The sequence below is a fragment of the Acomys minous genome, assembly GCF_964271855.1.
Source record: "Acomys minous genome assembly, chromosome: 4".
Taxonomy (NCBI): Eukaryota; Metazoa; Chordata; class Mammalia; order Rodentia; family Muridae; genus Acomys; species Acomys minous.
In genome coordinates, this window is record NC_140486.1 from 36,458,870 (window position 1) to 36,476,003 (window position 17,134).

Here is a 17,134-nt window from a genome sequence, read left to right on the forward strand (position 1 = left end):
TTTCTATTAGAATAATGGATAATGGGCCAGTAAGACATAGATTTTTGTTCCAAGAACAGAATGAAGACTGTGAAGAAGGCAGGTGGGAAATGAGTATAGAGAGCTAAGCTGATGTCCACGAGAATATACATAATGAGTTGTCATCTAGATTTCAGAAGACTTGGAGACAGATTCATGAGTAGAAGCTGGGGATGTGGCCGCTGGTGTGGCATGGTAGACTGGGCTGTAGCTGCTATTAGTGACAGAACCAGGGAAGGAAGTTCACTTGTCAGTGACCATGACAAGACAGACATTTGACACATACTTTTAGTGGCTAGGGAGTCCTGGAACCGTTGGTTCTATAACTGATGGCAGTGGGAGAGTAGAGAAGGCCTTTAGCATTGTCCCGCCTCAAGAGGATGACTGGAGCCTTGAGAGGACTAGATGAAATTATACAAAGGAGGGGAGCCTGGAGACTTCATGCTGGAGTTCACATTTGCACACTTCTTCTCTGACCTTGTCATTCCCTTCCATAGGATGTTTCTATCACTCAGAAGTGACATCTCTCTAATAGATAGCTTCTGTTTTCTTAGACGTATAAATAGCTTCACTCTTCACCCGGACCTTGAACTAGGTAACATTGGCCTTCAGCGTCTTGGTAACTTGGTTTAATTTTAGGATATGCTTCAGAATTCTGACTGGAGTGTTGTATGGTTAAAAGAACCTGCCAAAAGTAAGGAGGCAGAAAGCCACTGATTCTCTTGGGCTTGAAGGAACAAAGGGAGGCGGTACACGTGAGGAGAATGGAGCAGCTGCAGCCGGGAGAAAACTAAAACATAGCCAAGCTTCTGTCCAACAGGAAAAGTAGGGAGGAGGGGGGAGGAGAGAGAGGAAGTGGGGAAGGGAAGAAGTCAATTCTCTGACCTCTGCTTTACCCCCACCCCCATTCCATCTCTTACCAATGCCAACCATTTAGAAACTACTTGAGAGCCAGAAAATTAGTAGAGGTTATCTAAGGGGGAAAAGGTTAGAGAAAGGTGAAAACTGTGTCTGGAGGCACAACAGATATGCCCACCACATTTACTTCTTCCACCATATTTAACTGCTAATATTTCCATTCTCCTTTGTATTCTTGACTGCTGTTAAGGATAAGTTCCTTTGCACTGGCCAGAACTATTTAGATACTAGCTTCTTCTTGCCTTTTATGATCTTTAATTGATGTTAATGAATAGTTCAAGGCATTAACAACTTGTCAAAGCTGCTTTTTACATTTTCTCTTGCATTTCTTCCTATATCTTAATCTTAGTAATTTTAAAATAATTCAGAGACAAAAACAAAACAAAACAAGATTGGAAGAAATACACAGAATGAGAGGTTTTATATCACTGCAAAATAAACTACCCAGGTACTATATATATTTAATAATTTAGCTGAAGACTTTTATATTCTTTGGTCTGACCAGGGGAAAGCCTTGTCCAACATTATTCCCAATCATTTCCCTTAATAACAATCTCATTTTTATTATTATTATTATTATTTGTGGCCAAGTCCTTTAGAAAGGCTGACCCTTCCCAATGCATGGTGAATTTTGATCCATCTTAAGAAATAAATCAAGATACAACAGAATGCTAAATACTATTTTTCACTGGTTTCATCATTATAATTCAGCTGCCAAATCTGAGGACTGGGTGGTCTGAAACCACACATTTTTAATGAAACATGCATGTGTGGGGAACTCTTGGCATTACAAACAAAAATCTAATGACTTGATTGCTCACATCAAGAGTGCAATCGAAGTAATAGGACCAACAGACCATATTGGAGTGAATACTGGGATCCTGTGTTTCTGTTTATCTCAAGCTAAGTGAGTTTTAAAACTTAAAGCCCTGATAGTATGTTTTATATAAGGCTATAATGGAGTTATATACGGTTGAAAGACCCAGGTATAGGTCAAATATTAGCAAAGAGTACAGTCCTCCTTGATTTGGGAAGTCAAGAATTTCCTAAGGTTGAAAATATCCTTGGAGCTACCAAGTTAAGTGAATAAAACAGGCTTCAGAAAACACCCAGTGTCCTCTCTGTCATATCTCTACCTGGACATTACTTTGGAGGCATTGTTAAGTATTGGTAGTGGACAACACTATGAAATGAACTTGTTTATATAAAATACACTTAGTTGACATATGGTCTGTACCTTTGTATATATGAAATATAATGTACAAAATAAACAAAGACAATTTTTATAACTTTGTAATAAAAACTATTTAATTTCTTCAAGTTGACATTAGTGATAAATCTGAGGGGAAAATGAAAACATAAGAATAAGTCAAAGAATTAACACCCAATGAATCTCACTCAAAATTGTGAAAAAGACTGATTCATAAAAGAAGACAAAAGTGATTCTTAAAAGAAGAAATATAAAATATATAAACATAACCAAATATTTAAGCTTAGAAGCTAGCCCTCTTGCACACTGCTAGTGAAATTGGTAAAGCCAGTTTTGTTGTAGATATCCTTGGATCAAATTGATCAACAATAACCTTCTTTCCAAAACTAAATGATTCAAGATACATGTAGAAAAGTCTATTAAAAATGTTTCTTATGGGGTTGTTCATATTGGTGAAAAATTGGAAACAAGCCACATCACTATGTAAAAATAAAAATAACAATAATGATTCACAAAACATTTATTTTATATAGTGTAAAATTAAGATTAACCAGAAACAATCATATTTGATAGACACGAAATACCTATGTCATGTGAGGGTATTTGAAAGAGTAAATACACAAAAACATTACCCATAAAAGAAAAAATGGCAACATGGACCTTATTAAAATTAACACATTGAAGCCTTTAATCCCAGTACTGGGGGGGGGGGAGGGGGCAGAAGCAGGTGGATCACTGTGAGTTTGAGGCCAGCCTGGTCTACAAAGCGAGTCCAGGACAGCCAAGGCTACACAGAGAAACTCTGTCTCGAAAAACAACAAAACAAAACAAAACACATTGTACTCATTATTATTAAAGGAAAAAAGTAAAATGCAAAAGCAAGCCATAAAATTAAAGGAATTATCCCCAATACATGTTTCACAATTGATATCATTCAATAAAATGAAGAAAACCGGCCGGGTACCGAGAGTGTTGGCCGTGAGGCATCCGATGCCATCGGTACAGACATGGCCAAGTCCAAGAACCACACCATACACAACCAGTCCCACAAATGGCACAGAAATGGCATCAAGAAACCCCGGTCACAAAGATACGAATCTCTTAAGGGGGTTGACCCCAAGTTCCCGAGGAACATGTGCCTTGCCAAGAAGCACAACAAGAAAGGCCTGAAGAAGATGCAGGCAAACAACGCACAGGCAACGAGTGCCCATGCAGAGGCCATTAAAGCCCTTGTGAAGCCTAAGGCCGTTAAGCCCAAAATGCCAAAGGGCTCGCTTTCATCGCTCATCCCAAGCTTGGGAAGAAGATTCGAAGCTACCTGAGCAAGGGTCGTAGGCTGTACCAACCACAGCCCAAGGTTCAAACCAAGGCGAAAGATGCAGCTAAGGCCCAGGCTGCAGCCCCAGCTCAGGCTCCCAAAGCTGCCCAGGCCCCTGTGAAGGCCCCATAGAAAAGGCTTCTGCCTATGTGAATACAGATGGACTGGTGTGACACACCCACCTACACACTATTTACAGATGACCAGTGTCCTATGCTGTTTTTTACAAATAAACCTTAGGCAGGCTCTGTTTTAAAAAAAATGAAGAAAACCAAGGCAATAAATAATGTGCAGACAGTTGCGATGTTTCTATCTGATTTTACACAGGAAGTAACACATGAATGAAGAATAAAATTACTTACTTAATTAATTAATTAAGATACCTTGCTGACTTAAAGATAAGATGCCAATCAGTTATAGGTATTATGTCATTGGGTTTCTGTCTCCCAAATGACAAATGGGTGTTATGTTAATTTAGTTGAGTTTGCAATATCCTAGTCCTTTGCTATTAAAGAAGTGATGCTGGCTCTGTGGTCACCTGAGATTTCAAAGACCATTTCCAAGAAAAAATGTTCTTTATCTGCTTGGGAACTTTGTGACATACTTTAACTGCAGTGTCCACAGGACTTACATACTGATTCCCTGAAAGGGTTTGGCTTGACCTTATAAGAATCAGACTCATTCCATTTGTGACACAGATTTTTTTTTTAATTCCAATAGTATATTAGTTACTTTTCTACTGCAGTGAAAAGGACCATGACCAAAGCAACTTATGAAGAATGCATGTAATTGAGGATTTTCTTACAGTGTCAAAAGGTGGCCTTCATGGTGGGAAGAATGGCAGCTGCCTCAAGCAGTAGCTGAGAGCTTATTGGCAAGTTGGAGGCAAAGAGGGGGGCAGGGAAGAGAGAGAGACAGACAGACAGACAGACAGATAGACAGAGACAGACAGAGACAGAGACAGACAGAGACAGAAACACAGAGAGAGACAGAGGGGGGGGCGCATGTCAGCTGGAATGCCATGGGCTTAGGAAATGTCAAAGCCCCCCAGTGACACACCTTCTCCAAGAAGCCCACACCTCCTAACCCTTCCTAAACAGTTCTGCCAACACTGGACCAAGCATTCAAGCACATGAGCCTATGGAAGTCATTTTCCCTCAAACCACCACTAACAAGAGCTGGTGCATTTAACGAGGTAGAAGTGTAGTAAAGGCTGCCCTGTGACTTAAGATTCATAGGCTTGAAGCTTCATTGTTTTGTTCTCCGTCACTGTGGGTTAACAGTATTCTTTTTCTGTTCTTCACTAACATTCATTTTCACTATCACTTGTACTCATTGCATTCAGGGGAATAAATAAAGGAGATGCTATTGAGATGACAATGGCTAGTGGACAGATGGGGACATTATTTTGATTGAAGGAATAAGAAAGGAAGCAATATATAAACATAATTGCCGGGAGGTAGTGTGACAATCTTCTACATTTATTTTCCAAATGGTAGCTGTTGTTTTTTTAATGCCTTGAGAAGACTCAAACAAGAAGTTAGTTTATTGTTGCTTTCAGATAACCTGGTAATTTTCCATGAACAGAAAATAAGAACATTAAGAACATCAATAATGTCTCAGTCTGAGAAAAATTGCTTTGTGGAAAAAGAAAACTCTGTAATTTATCACAAACTGTACTCACCAGATTCATAGCATGAAGCCATCCTTGTCAGTCATAGTATTGTGGTTGACTAAACCTATGGGATCCTCATAGCATCTTTTAAGATGAATCAGACAACTCAGACACTATTTTTAGAGTCACAGATTGTATATAAAAACATGAAATACTATATCCTTATGTGCCTCTACTTGTAATTATAAAGGAAACAAGGATTTTAAAGATGTCCTTTGAGGAACTTTTAAATAGACAAAGAAATGGGGGCATGAGAATTAAAAGAGTAACATATTTTTGCCACTCCTTTCTTTTATTTTTGAAAATATTATGTACTTTGTAGGCTTTGATCTTTCAAAACCTAATTTATTTTTATTGCATGTGCACATGCACATGTGAACAGGTGCCTGCAGAGATCAAATAAAGGGCTTGTTATCCCCTGAAACTGAAATTACAGGCAGTTGTGAGCCTCCTGATATGGTGCTTGAAACTGAATCTGTAGCCTTTGCAAGAACACTGCTGCTCTTAACCACTGAGCCATCTTCCAAGCCCCCTGTTCTATGTTACTATAAATGAAATTAAAATACATATGTTGTGGATCCACAGCTAAATGTAATCAACATAATATCCACATACATAAGACTTTAGAGTACTGTATATTTCCAGTATCTTGAAATGTTTTAAAGCACTGGTGGGTGAGAAAGCCATAAGCAGTGTCCTGAACTCCAGACTCAGGGATAAGCTGAGCTCACATTTAGTGAATCTCCCCTGGTCCCTGTGCATGAAAATGAATGTGTCTTAGCTTTTTAATTGTTCCATTAATGTTAAATGGTTATTTTCCAAATGCCATAAATAGAATTTTAAAACACTGCCTATTAGTCAATTGTTTTACAATGTTTTGTTTTGAAGGCAAATTCATGTTTGAGTCGGACAAAGCAACCAGGTGTTTTGAAACTCTGGATACTAATTAAAAATGTGCTTTTCATAAATGCCTCAACTTCTGCTTAACCTTTGTGAATAACTTTAAGTGTGCTCTACAAGTAGCATTTTGGATTTTAATGAAGTCAGAATATGCTGTAAAAATAGCTCATCTGTAGAAATGTGTTGAGTGCATCCTATCTTTTGTCCTTTTTAACTTTGATCGCTTCTGATTTTTATGTTTCTTTCTGAGTCTCTTCTTTTTTTAAATATATTTTATTAATTTATTCATATTACATCTCAATGGTTATCCCATACCTTGTATCCTCCCATTCCTCCCTCCCTCCCTTCCCCTTACTCCCTTCCCCTATGTCTGGGTCTCTTCTTTTCCCTTTTGATACTTGTACACATTCATATACTCATAACATGCATTCTGTAGCTACTTATTTGAGAGATGTAGTCTATTTTTATACAAATCCTGATTTTCTGCAAATTTGTAGAATAGTACTCTGATGTATTTTCCTATAATTAAAGAATGAATATATGTTGACTCACCCTTCACAACCATGTGGCTATAATCATTTGAGAATATACTTTGCTATTTTCTCCTTACCACACTTCCTAGATTTTTGTGAATATTGCCAAGAACTACAAAGAATGTGGGATTGGTAAGCTAATTAATTAGCCCATTAGTAGTAGAAGGCAGGAGACTACTCTTAGCTCAGTCTCAGAGGACTCTGTTCAGAGCACTGTAAGCTGTGTGAGTTGTATTATATATGAATCAATTGGGGCTGAGTAGTCCATGGTCAGTTCTTTGCATTTGGACCAGTTGTAACTTTCTGTACTCATCTCCATCTGGAAAACCATTTGCTTGATGAGGGTGAGAGCTAAAATTATCTGTGGGTATAAGGTTAAGGATTTAGAATAGTTATTAATTGTACTTGTTTAAGGAAGTGGTAATAATAGCTTCTCCTCTAGGATCTAGGGACTAACCATCCATGGATAGTAGCCTAATTTTACAGTACAGAGCGTGAATTCTCTCCTATGGAGTGGGCTTTCAGTCTAACCACACAGCTGTTGCTTACTCCCAAGATACAAGTGACACCATGGCACCTTTGGATGTATTTTGCAATGCTGGCCATTGTGTTCGGTGTGCATCACAACTGGATAGGACTACTGATTGCTCTTCTCCCTCCTCAGCTTGGATAACTCCTTGTGGTACTGTGAGAACTAGTCCTCAGTGATGCGGTTTCCAGGTCAGATGCAACCTGAGTCCTCCAAGTCTTGTGTCCGAAGCCTGTGGTAGCTTCAGCAATGTTGTACTGCAACAAGCCAGGTCTTCTGTAAATTCCTCCTTGAGCATGGCTGTGTGCCTGACAAAATGTGCGGGTGGTTGCATGTGAGTTAACACTGAAGTGCTTTCCCAGACCACTGTCAAGGCTCTGGTGATTGATAATAAAGAAGGAAAGACTTCTCCTTGGTGTCAGTAGTTTCCTGTTAAGGTTGAGGCTAACCTGGTGCTGTTTCCTTTAACAAGATGTGCTGTCTCTTCTACATAATGCTTTGTTTATTTGAACACCGTGTAATATGTTAGGAAACTTGCCTAAGAAGTGAATAGGGAAAACAGAAGATAGATTAGTCAAAAGGACCACAGATTCATCTACTTAGTAACATCTCCTGATACACTCCAAAGATTTTCTTTCTATATATGTTTTATATGTTTATGTACATATATGTATACACATTTCCTTTGATCAATATGGGGTTGTGGCAAAATTCTGTTTTGTTTTCTTTACTTCACTAGTACATGTCATTAATTTGTGTTTACATTGTACCACTGCCACATTTTCATACAACTACCTGTCAAATACCATGCAAGCTACTAGGAGATTTAGTGAAATAAGACAAAGTTCCACCTGAAGTATTTCCCAGAGAAAGGGGAAGGAATACAATTTAAAACTACCCACAGTGTAATACGCATGAGCTAGAATGAAGGAAGAGCACAGGTAGGCTATTTCCTTAGACAAGGGTACATTTGCTTCGCCTGTGAAGGTTTCCCAAGGGGCACTTAGGCCCTCGGGTTGTTTTATGCCCACTCACTTGCGCTTGCCCAACTTGTAGCTTTTCTTGTGATGAGTCTAACCTGAAGTAGGAAAAGCAGAGTCCTGAAGCTCAGTCAGGGCAAGGGCTGGGCTGAGAAGTGATCTCTAATTTTCTGACAGCCCTTCTTCTGCTTTAGAGAAAAAGATCTGTGACCTCATGGCAGTCCTGTAAGGTCAGAGAGCAGGGTAAGGGATCTCTAAGGAAAAGTTGACATCAGCTCTCAATGTTAAAAACATGGGTAACTTTAATGTCTGATCCAAATCTTTCACGAATCAATGGCTTGGCTTGTTGCTTTCAAAATTACTAGACTTGTTCAGTAAACTGTGATTAAAAATAATTTGTGACTAAATACATTCTATTAAACATATACTTATATGTATGCAGTAGCAATTAGTAAAAAACAAACAAAAACCCAGCCATGAATGTGAAGGAGAGCAAGGAGGGGTATGTGAGAATGTTTGGAGGGAGGAAAGGGAAAGAGAAATCCTGTAAAAAAAAATTTACACTTAGAAAAATTCACTTTCCATACTTTTAATTAAAATTTAAATTTTTTAAAAGAATAGTTGTGAAGCCAATAACGACGGCCCAGTGGTTAGCATAATGAAATGCTGATCTGACACAGTGTGGCCCCTAGCACCCATATCTAGTGCCTCACAAAAGCCTAGAACCCCAGCTTTAGAGGATCTGGCCTCTTCTGGCCTCCACTGGCATCATATGCATACAGCACACTCACATGCTGACATGCACACACACATTCACGCAGCACACTCACATGCTGACATGCACACACACATTCACACAGCACACTCACATGCTGACATGCACACACACATTCACACAGCATACTCACATGCTGACATGCACAAACGCATTCACACAGCACACTCACATGCTGACATGCACACACACATTCACACAGCACACTCACATACTAACATTCACACATACACATTCACACAGTATGCCCAATAGTCACACACACACAGCACACTCACATACTGATATGCACACACACATTCACACAGCATACTCACACACTAACATTCACACACATACACACACTTACTGTCCTAAATAGGGTAACTATTGCTGTGATAAAACAGCATAACCAAAACAACTTTGGAAGTGCGATGGCTATTCTTGGTTATCAGCCTGACTACATCTAGAATTAACTGAAACTTAAAAATAGGCACACCTGTGAGGAATTTCTGCCTAATTTGTAGTGGGAAAATCCACTTCTACAGTCAAATGCTCTACCACTGAGCTATACCCCCTCTGAAAATCCACTTCTAATATGGATCTTTGAGAGGGAAAAGACACACCTTTAATCCAATCTTTTGATGTAAGGAGGCCCATGCTAATCCAAGCCACACCCCTTCCACTGGAAACCTTTATAAGGACATGAAAGAAGGAAGGTTTTGTTCTTTTCCTGCTTGCTTTCCCTTCAACAAGTCCATTTCTTCACTGTCATTAGACTCTACTTCCTCAGGATTCCAATATACCCTGAAGACTAGTTGAGCCACCCAGCCTCATGGATGTAACAACTACTTGATTCTTGGACCTTCAGTTCGTAGGCAGCCATTGTTGGATTAACTGGACCATAGCCTATAAGCCATTCTAATAAATCCTAGATAGATAGATAGATAGATAGATAGATAGATAGATAGATAGATAGATAGACAGATGATCAGTATTCATTCTATACTTTCTATTACTCTAGAGAACCCTGACTACAGGGAAGAAAGAAATTATTTGGGCTACAGTTCCACATCACCACTCATCATTAAAGGAAGTCAGGACAGGAACTGAAACAGAGTAGGGACATGGAGTCAGGAGCTGATGCAGAGGCCATGGAGGAGTGCTCCTTACAGGCCTGCTCATCATGGTTTGCTCAGCCTGATTTCTTATGGAACCCAGTACCACCGGGCTGGCACCACCCACAATGGACTGATTCCCTCATCAGTCACTAATTATGAAAATGTCCTACAGCTGACTCTTATGGAGGCTTCTCCTCAATTGAGGTTTTCTCCTTTCAGGTAACTCTAGCTTATGTCAATTTGTACATAAAACTGTACAAACACAAATAGATACAAATAAACATATCTTGTTTTAGAAGAACAGTTTTTAACTAAAGATCAGCAAGTAACTTTTTTTTTTTTTTGCAAATCTTTCAAAACTTCAAATGATTGTGTGGCTTGGCTAACCACTGTCCTATACTATATATAGTGTTAGTTTTCATGGACCAAGTCTCTCATTTCTTCTTCTAGCTATAAAATGAAACAGTTATGCCACGGATGCTCAATCCTGTTCCAGCATAGGAATAAGTAATTTTTCTCAGTGGATATTTTGTTTTCCTTCAACTCAAGACCTTCCCACTCAAAGAAAGGTTTGTTTCCATAGAATTATATTCTTACAGAAAACATGAACAGAAACATGTTTCATCCTCTCTCCAAGGGAATGTGCATAACAGAATTAGCATGAGGCCTGCATCTGCTATCCTGAAAACAGCATTCTTTGAAATTGGCTAGTGTTTGGAAACTTGGAGTCCTAAACTGTCCCGACAATTTGTTAACTAATAAAAGTGGCTCCCTATGTCTATTCTGTCTCTGAAAACTATGGTTTCTGTTGAATGTCCACTTTGCTTCTAACAACAAGAAAACTTGGCAGAGGCAGGGAATGATGATGAAACTGGTCCTCAACAAAGATAAATAAACATATATAGATATTTACATATGGGCACTGAGGCTCATGAGCTTGCTGATGACACTTCTCATTTGTCATAATTCAGTGTCAATAACTTGAGCCCCTATGTGATCCTATAAGTCAAAGCTCCTGAGAACTTCACCTGGTTTCCCCATGTGGAGTCCTGTGAGACTTCCTCATCAATTACCAAAGATGGGAGTGGTCCTGGGACCACTAGTGGACTCCTACACAAAGGGAAAAATACCTTTTACTAGATCATTGACTTTCTACAGCAGTAAAAAAAAAAAAAAAAGAATAAATTTTGGATAAAATTTAATATCTGGATGAATTCTAGAAATATAAATTAATATCTAAGAATCATTGAACCAACAGAAGGTTCCCCAAAGGTGCTAACTTTTGGTATATCCCAATATTTCAATGTTTGGTTGTTAAGGTGTTGTTCAAACAGGTTTCCCAGGAGAGCAGTACTGGATGTCCATTAGAGGTGACACTATTATGCAGACCAAAATCTAGTTTCTTATGTAAAGCCTATCAAAAAGCAAAGGTATAATGAGATAGATGTCTTTATCCTGTTGGCCTTTCTTTGGATGTTATTCAAGTTATTTGCTCTTTTAGATGTCTTATGGTGAACTTCATGTGTGTATAAGTATGTGTGTCTCTGTTAATGTATACATGCGTGTATGTGTATATACGTTATATGTACATGTGTGTGTGCACACATGCACATGGCCTTATCTTTGTTTGAGCTTTAGAGATCCAGGAATGGAAATTTATAGAAAAACCAGTGAATAAATGAATAATGAAGTGATTATGAAGACAGCCTACGTATAGTGAAATCTACGGTTGTGTCTTGCTAACAATCAGAGACTTTCCAAAACCTATGCCAAACAAAGCTGAAAGGTGCGTGAGTATGTGAGAGATACTTGAAACTGCATTTTTATGTCTCAGTCTAAATTTAAGCCGTTGCTGCATCTTGAATTTTTTTATATTCAGCTTCAAGCTGGTGAGTGTGGACAAAATATCTGTCCTGATGTGAGAGTTCGTGTTTCTATTGTCTGAAAAAGCATTGGTTTGTTCTTACGTGACTATTCTCAGAAGTGTTTGTTCTTGCATTGCAAATCATCCACCAGGAACCAACAGGCTAGAGGGGCTGGCACTTCAGGAAGAGCTAAGTCAGTGAAGTGTTTGCCACACAAGCTAGATGAACCGTGTTTGAACCCTAGCATTCATGCTAAACAACAGTGTTTGGGAGCTCAGGAAGACAGACCCTGGGGGCAGGGCTCACAGGCTGGCCAGCCTACCTCACATGGTAAACTCCAGACAATGAGGAGACAATGTCTCAACCAGTAAGGTGGCTAGCTCCTGACGCTTGAAGCTGGTGTCTGGCCTCCACACAAGAATTCACACATGTGCATGCTCACTGACCAACGCATTCTCTCCTCTCTCCTCTCTCTCTCTCTCTCTCTCTCTCTCTCTCTCTCTCTCTCTCTCTCTCTCCTCCCTCCCTTCCTCCTTCCCTCCCTCCCTCTCTCTCACTTTACACACAAACACACATAAACAGAGTTTAAAGAAATAACAATAACAAACAAATAAAGATTAAGCACAGATAGCCTGGCATAAAATACTGACACTTACTCCATCAGTCAGTCACACAGATTTCTTTAATGATGGTAAGACATTTCTAGCATTCACAAGCAATGCTTCTGAAATGACTCAATATACGAGAAAATTCAAAGTACTTTAAAATTTATTTTTATACAAGTAAATATCAGTCAATATACGTTAGCTTTATATATGTATATTATATATTATGCAAACATATATAATAGTGATTTCAACAACAACCTTACCACTTTTGTCCTGCAAAAATCATTATTTTATCATTGATGCCTATACGCATACTGTGTCTGCCTCTTTGGTGCCAACAGACTCTGAGTCTTTGCCCGGATGGCATGCCAGTCTTGTGTGTGATGCCCTCCCTGGCCACGCAGAGGGACTTCTTTCATGTGCTTCACATTCTTCCACGGTTAGTTTCTGTGTTCCACCAGTAGCTCCATGTCCCTCCGTCCTTGTCCTGCTGCTTGCATCTGAGCTGCATAGAAATATTTCAAATGCGGAGTTTCAAATGTATACAAAAGAAAATAAACAGTAACTCTTTTCAAAGAATATATTTGGAGAATTACTACGCTTATTCGCCTGCTCTATAATCCTTTTAAAATGTTTTTCTGAGTCCATTTACTTTGTTCATGTAGGTGAGTAACTCCAGGTAACATTTTCTGTTTTGTTTTGTTTTTTTTCAAACAACAACAACAACAACACAGAAGTAAGTCCTTATTTTTGGCTGCTTCATTTTAGAGGTCATGTCGGCCAGCCAATTTAATAACCCTGAATCAGCCCCTCCACTTGGTGGTTTCTATTTTAGCGTACATGTGTCTAATGTAGATACATGTGAAGTGTGGAGCTGCGCTCTACTATGTAGATTGTCTCCTCTCAATGAGCCTTTATTGAAAGCTGAACTCCAATGTCCCTCATGATCTACTGAGGCACACCAACACCATAGAAGCCCCTTATAGGAGCATCTGGCTTTCCCTCAAATGTCTAAACACCTGTATAAATCTTCCTAACAAAGCTCTATTTTAGTTCCCTGGCCTTTACCCACTGAATCTGCCTTGGATTCTAATATCTAGAAATTTGTCTTAGGTGCCTCATTCTGAATTACTGTCTTCATCTTTTATTGCACAATTGTCTCCCTTCTTTCAATGTTCTCTTCTTTTTGTTGCTGTTGTTGTTTTGTTTTATTTGTTTGTTTATTTGGGTTTTTTATTTGCTTTTTTATTTTTTTGAGGCATGGACTCTCTGTATGTAGTCCTGGCTTTGCTGGAGCTCACTTTGTAGATGTCTAGGCTCAAACTCATAGAGATCCACCTGCCTCTGCCTCTCAAGAACTGGGATTAAAATATGAGTCCCAATGCCCAGCTAGCTTTTCACTTCTAAGGCAACTTCTGGGAGCCTGTACCTGCAATTATGACTGACTACCTAATGTAACTTTCTTGAATGAGCAACCCTTCCTAACTACCTCCATTTCCTATATATTGGTTCTTTCTTATTGGTAAATGTTTTAACTTCTTTTAAATGATTGTCTTTTATGACTTTTTTTTTGGGGGGGGGGAGACAAAAATTTATTATATGTAAAAGAATATTACCACTAATGAATGCAGACAAGCGAGGACACATGGGGACTGGTTGGAGGATGGCTAGCTCTTTGGAAAGTGAGCAGGTTTAAGTGGCTGGGAGCCTCATGCCATCCTGACTGATTGGTCAGTCAGACAGAAAGACTCGTGCCGAACATCACAGGGCATCAGGGCATCAGGTGCCTGCCCTGTAAGTCCACAATGCCTCTCCTGTTAGACCGAGGGCTTCAAGGATCCATGCCCAGAAACAAGCAAAGGGGCTTCCCAAGGTGGCCAGGTTGATGTGGGGTCAGAGCAACACCACTGTAAGCACACCATTTAACTGGGGGATCTCCACGAAGTAGACATGACCTTCAAGTCACCAGAGTTCAGTGAAATATGAAACATTAAGTTACAGGCTACGGGAAAAGAAGGCGGTTTGAGCCAGTAGCTCAGTCAGATCGTGGTGGTTCCGTGGGTAAGGATGGGGGAAGGTTAGACCAAGACCGTCCTCTCAATGTACAGAGAATTATTTTGATTGATATTAAATTGTACCGAAACCAAGAGATACTAAAAAGCAAACGCTGCTCTATGTTGTGGTGAAAGTGAGGAAGAATGAGTCCTTGAAGCAGAGGAAAGAGGCCGGAAGGACTCTGGCCATGGCCCTGCTGGTCACTCGCGCTGTTCTGTTTTTACTTTCAGTGGCGACAAGAAGGTCCCATTCTTCTTTTCCTTCTTCCCTTTTGTATTTGCCTGGAAATTTTGCCAACTGTCCACTCGACCATCCCTACTTTCCTCAAAAGTGTTTCTGCCACTCCTGTCTCACTTGGCTTTTTCCTGGGCTTCAATCTCCTCCTCCTCCTCCTCCTCCTCCTCCCCCTCTTCCTCCTCCTCCTCCTCCTCCTCCTCCTCCTCCTCCTCCTTCTCTCTCTCTCTCTCTCTCTCTCTCTCTCTCTCTCTCTCTCTCTCTCTCGTTTCCTTTCATGCATTTCTTTTGCTTCTCTCTCTTTCCTTTTAATTTCCACCTCAGCAAAGAGTTTCATGGTCTGTTTGTAGACTGTTCCAGATCATCTTCCTCTACAATTGTAGGCTCGCCTGCCTGCCTGCCTGCCTGCCTGCCTGCCTGCCTCCCTCTCTCCCTCCCTCCCTTCGTTGTTTTTTGTTTTTTGTTTTTGTTTTGTTTTGTGCTCTTTAACTGTGTGTTCCATATATTCTTTTCTACTAGGGCCCTCTTCTTTTGTTCCTGATCCAGTAGCAATGTGTAAGCTTTGTCCACAGCTTCGAATGCCTTCTGTGCTCCTTCTGCATTGTCTTGATTTTTGTCGTGGTGCACCAATATAGACAACTGCCAGAACCTCGGCCTTATTTCTTCATCTATCACTTTTGGGTCTGTCCAAAGAACCTCGAATGGGTTCAGATTAAAGTAAGAGGAACCAGGATGAGTCAATCTTTCAATCCGATATTTGGATGTTAGAACTAAATCTCTCTTCTCTGTTTGTTCCACCTCCCTGTACAAGGTCACAAATGTCTCCTCTGTGCCACGCCTGCACCTGCCAAAGCCCTGTTCTCTCCAGAAGACGCCACTTGGCTGGCCAGCCACCATGTTGACTTTCCGAGTCACCAAATTGAACAGCTCTGTCTTCCCGTTACTCTGACCCTCTATCCTACGCTTTCTGAAACTCTCAAGGACGTGTGCTCATTTTCCTTTCTAAGTATGACTTCTTCTGGGCTGGTATCTTCCTGTTACTTGTAAAAGTCAACCATTCTCATATGTGTCACAACTCGGCTTTTCTCGGTTATACACTCATCCTGTGCTCACTGATGGACTAGGCTCAGAGTGCTGGGCTAACGCTGAATTAGCACTCAGTGGCTGGCTCAGCCTGAGGCTTTAGTATCCACTGCAATTAACCCCCCACCCCCCCACCCCCCACCCCACCCCCACCCCCCTCCACCCATGAACACACAGTCAGACAAATGCCAAATGATATTATGCCAGGGCATAAATGTGTGGAAATAGAATTTTAATTGTCTAAGCTTGGATTTAAACTAAAAATTTATGATTTCAAAAAAAAATTGAGAACTCTTGACAGAAGAAAAAAATACATATTCTTTGTCCTAACATTTACAACTTTACATGACCCAAGGGACAAGTTGATGTATATCATCAGGTATTCCTAAACAACAAAATCTTCAAATTCAGTTCAGGTTAGTTTCAAGGATAGGTAAAAATATGAGAGGGAAGAGAGCTTCAGTTTTTATAAGACATTCTTTAATCCTGCATTAAAGAAAGAAGATTCAGGAAGAGTATTTATATGGCAATCCTGACTTCAAAAAAAAATGTAATGCTGACATTACTTTAAAAGCAAGAATTACATGTCACAGCAACAAAGCCCACTTTTAAAACTTTCCTTAGCCTCCAGCCAGCATGATGCTTTGCTGTGCCTGGGTATTGAGGTGTCTTTATACTAGGGTGTATATAGTCAGTAATAGAGTCATGTGTTACTCTCGCAAACCCAGATAGAGCGTTTTCTTCATTTGTCTGCTCGGGTTTCTTCATCCCGAGGATCCTGTGCTCCGGGATTGTTTCCCCAGAGCTTCATTATTCTCACACTTTCAGTGTGTGCTTGTTTTCCCTGTGAAAACTCCCACACTGTAGTCTGTGAGCTCTACTCCTGAATGACCCCAGGCCCTCCTGATCTAGAAGCCGTAGGGAATGCATTGGGTTTACAGTGTTTTCAACCTTAGGTTTTCTTTGCGCCTCTCAGGAATCCTACCTTTCCTCTCAAGACTCACGTGTGGCACAGAGCTGAGCTTTAAAGTTCCCACCCGAATTTTGCTTTTTCTCCCTCAGAGAAGAGATCATTCCCACCCCAGCCCCCTGCAGCTTTCGTTAGCGTTTTTTCCACTGTCCCTAGGCGCAGTGGCAACATTTCTCAGTGTGCCCTAGCTTGCAGTGGAGACAGCAATTTCAACATTCGCCGTCTTCTCATCTCTTCATTCTACTTTCCCCTCTACCCATCCACCCTGAGAACAGAGTCTCTCTGTGCATGTTTTGGTAAAGGGACGGTTGAGCAGAAGCACTGGCTATGTGGATGTTGTTGTTGTTGTTGTTGTTGTTGTTG

At 40.2% G+C, this 17,134-nt stretch overlaps 2 pseudogenes across 2 annotated transcripts; one reads left to right on the forward strand and one right to left on the reverse strand.

Annotated features, from left to right (window-relative positions):
- Nucleotides 1-3,107: 3,107 nt before the first annotated feature.
- Nucleotides 3,108-3,693, forward strand: LOC311595676 (large ribosomal subunit protein eL29-like; annotated as a pseudogene). The gene has a single exon. The product of its transcript is annotated as a large ribosomal subunit protein eL29-like (transcript).
- A 10,965-nt stretch (nt 3,694-14,658) lies between these two features.
- LOC311595749 (dnaJ homolog subfamily C member 8-like) lies at nt 14,659-15,615 on the reverse strand (annotated as a pseudogene). The gene is made up of 3 exons: nt 15,175-15,615; nt 14,936-15,108; nt 14,659-14,829 (listed from the first exon to the last, which is right to left on the reverse strand). The product of its transcript is annotated as a dnaJ homolog subfamily C member 8-like (transcript).
- Nucleotides 15,616-17,134: the final 1,519 nt, after the last annotated feature.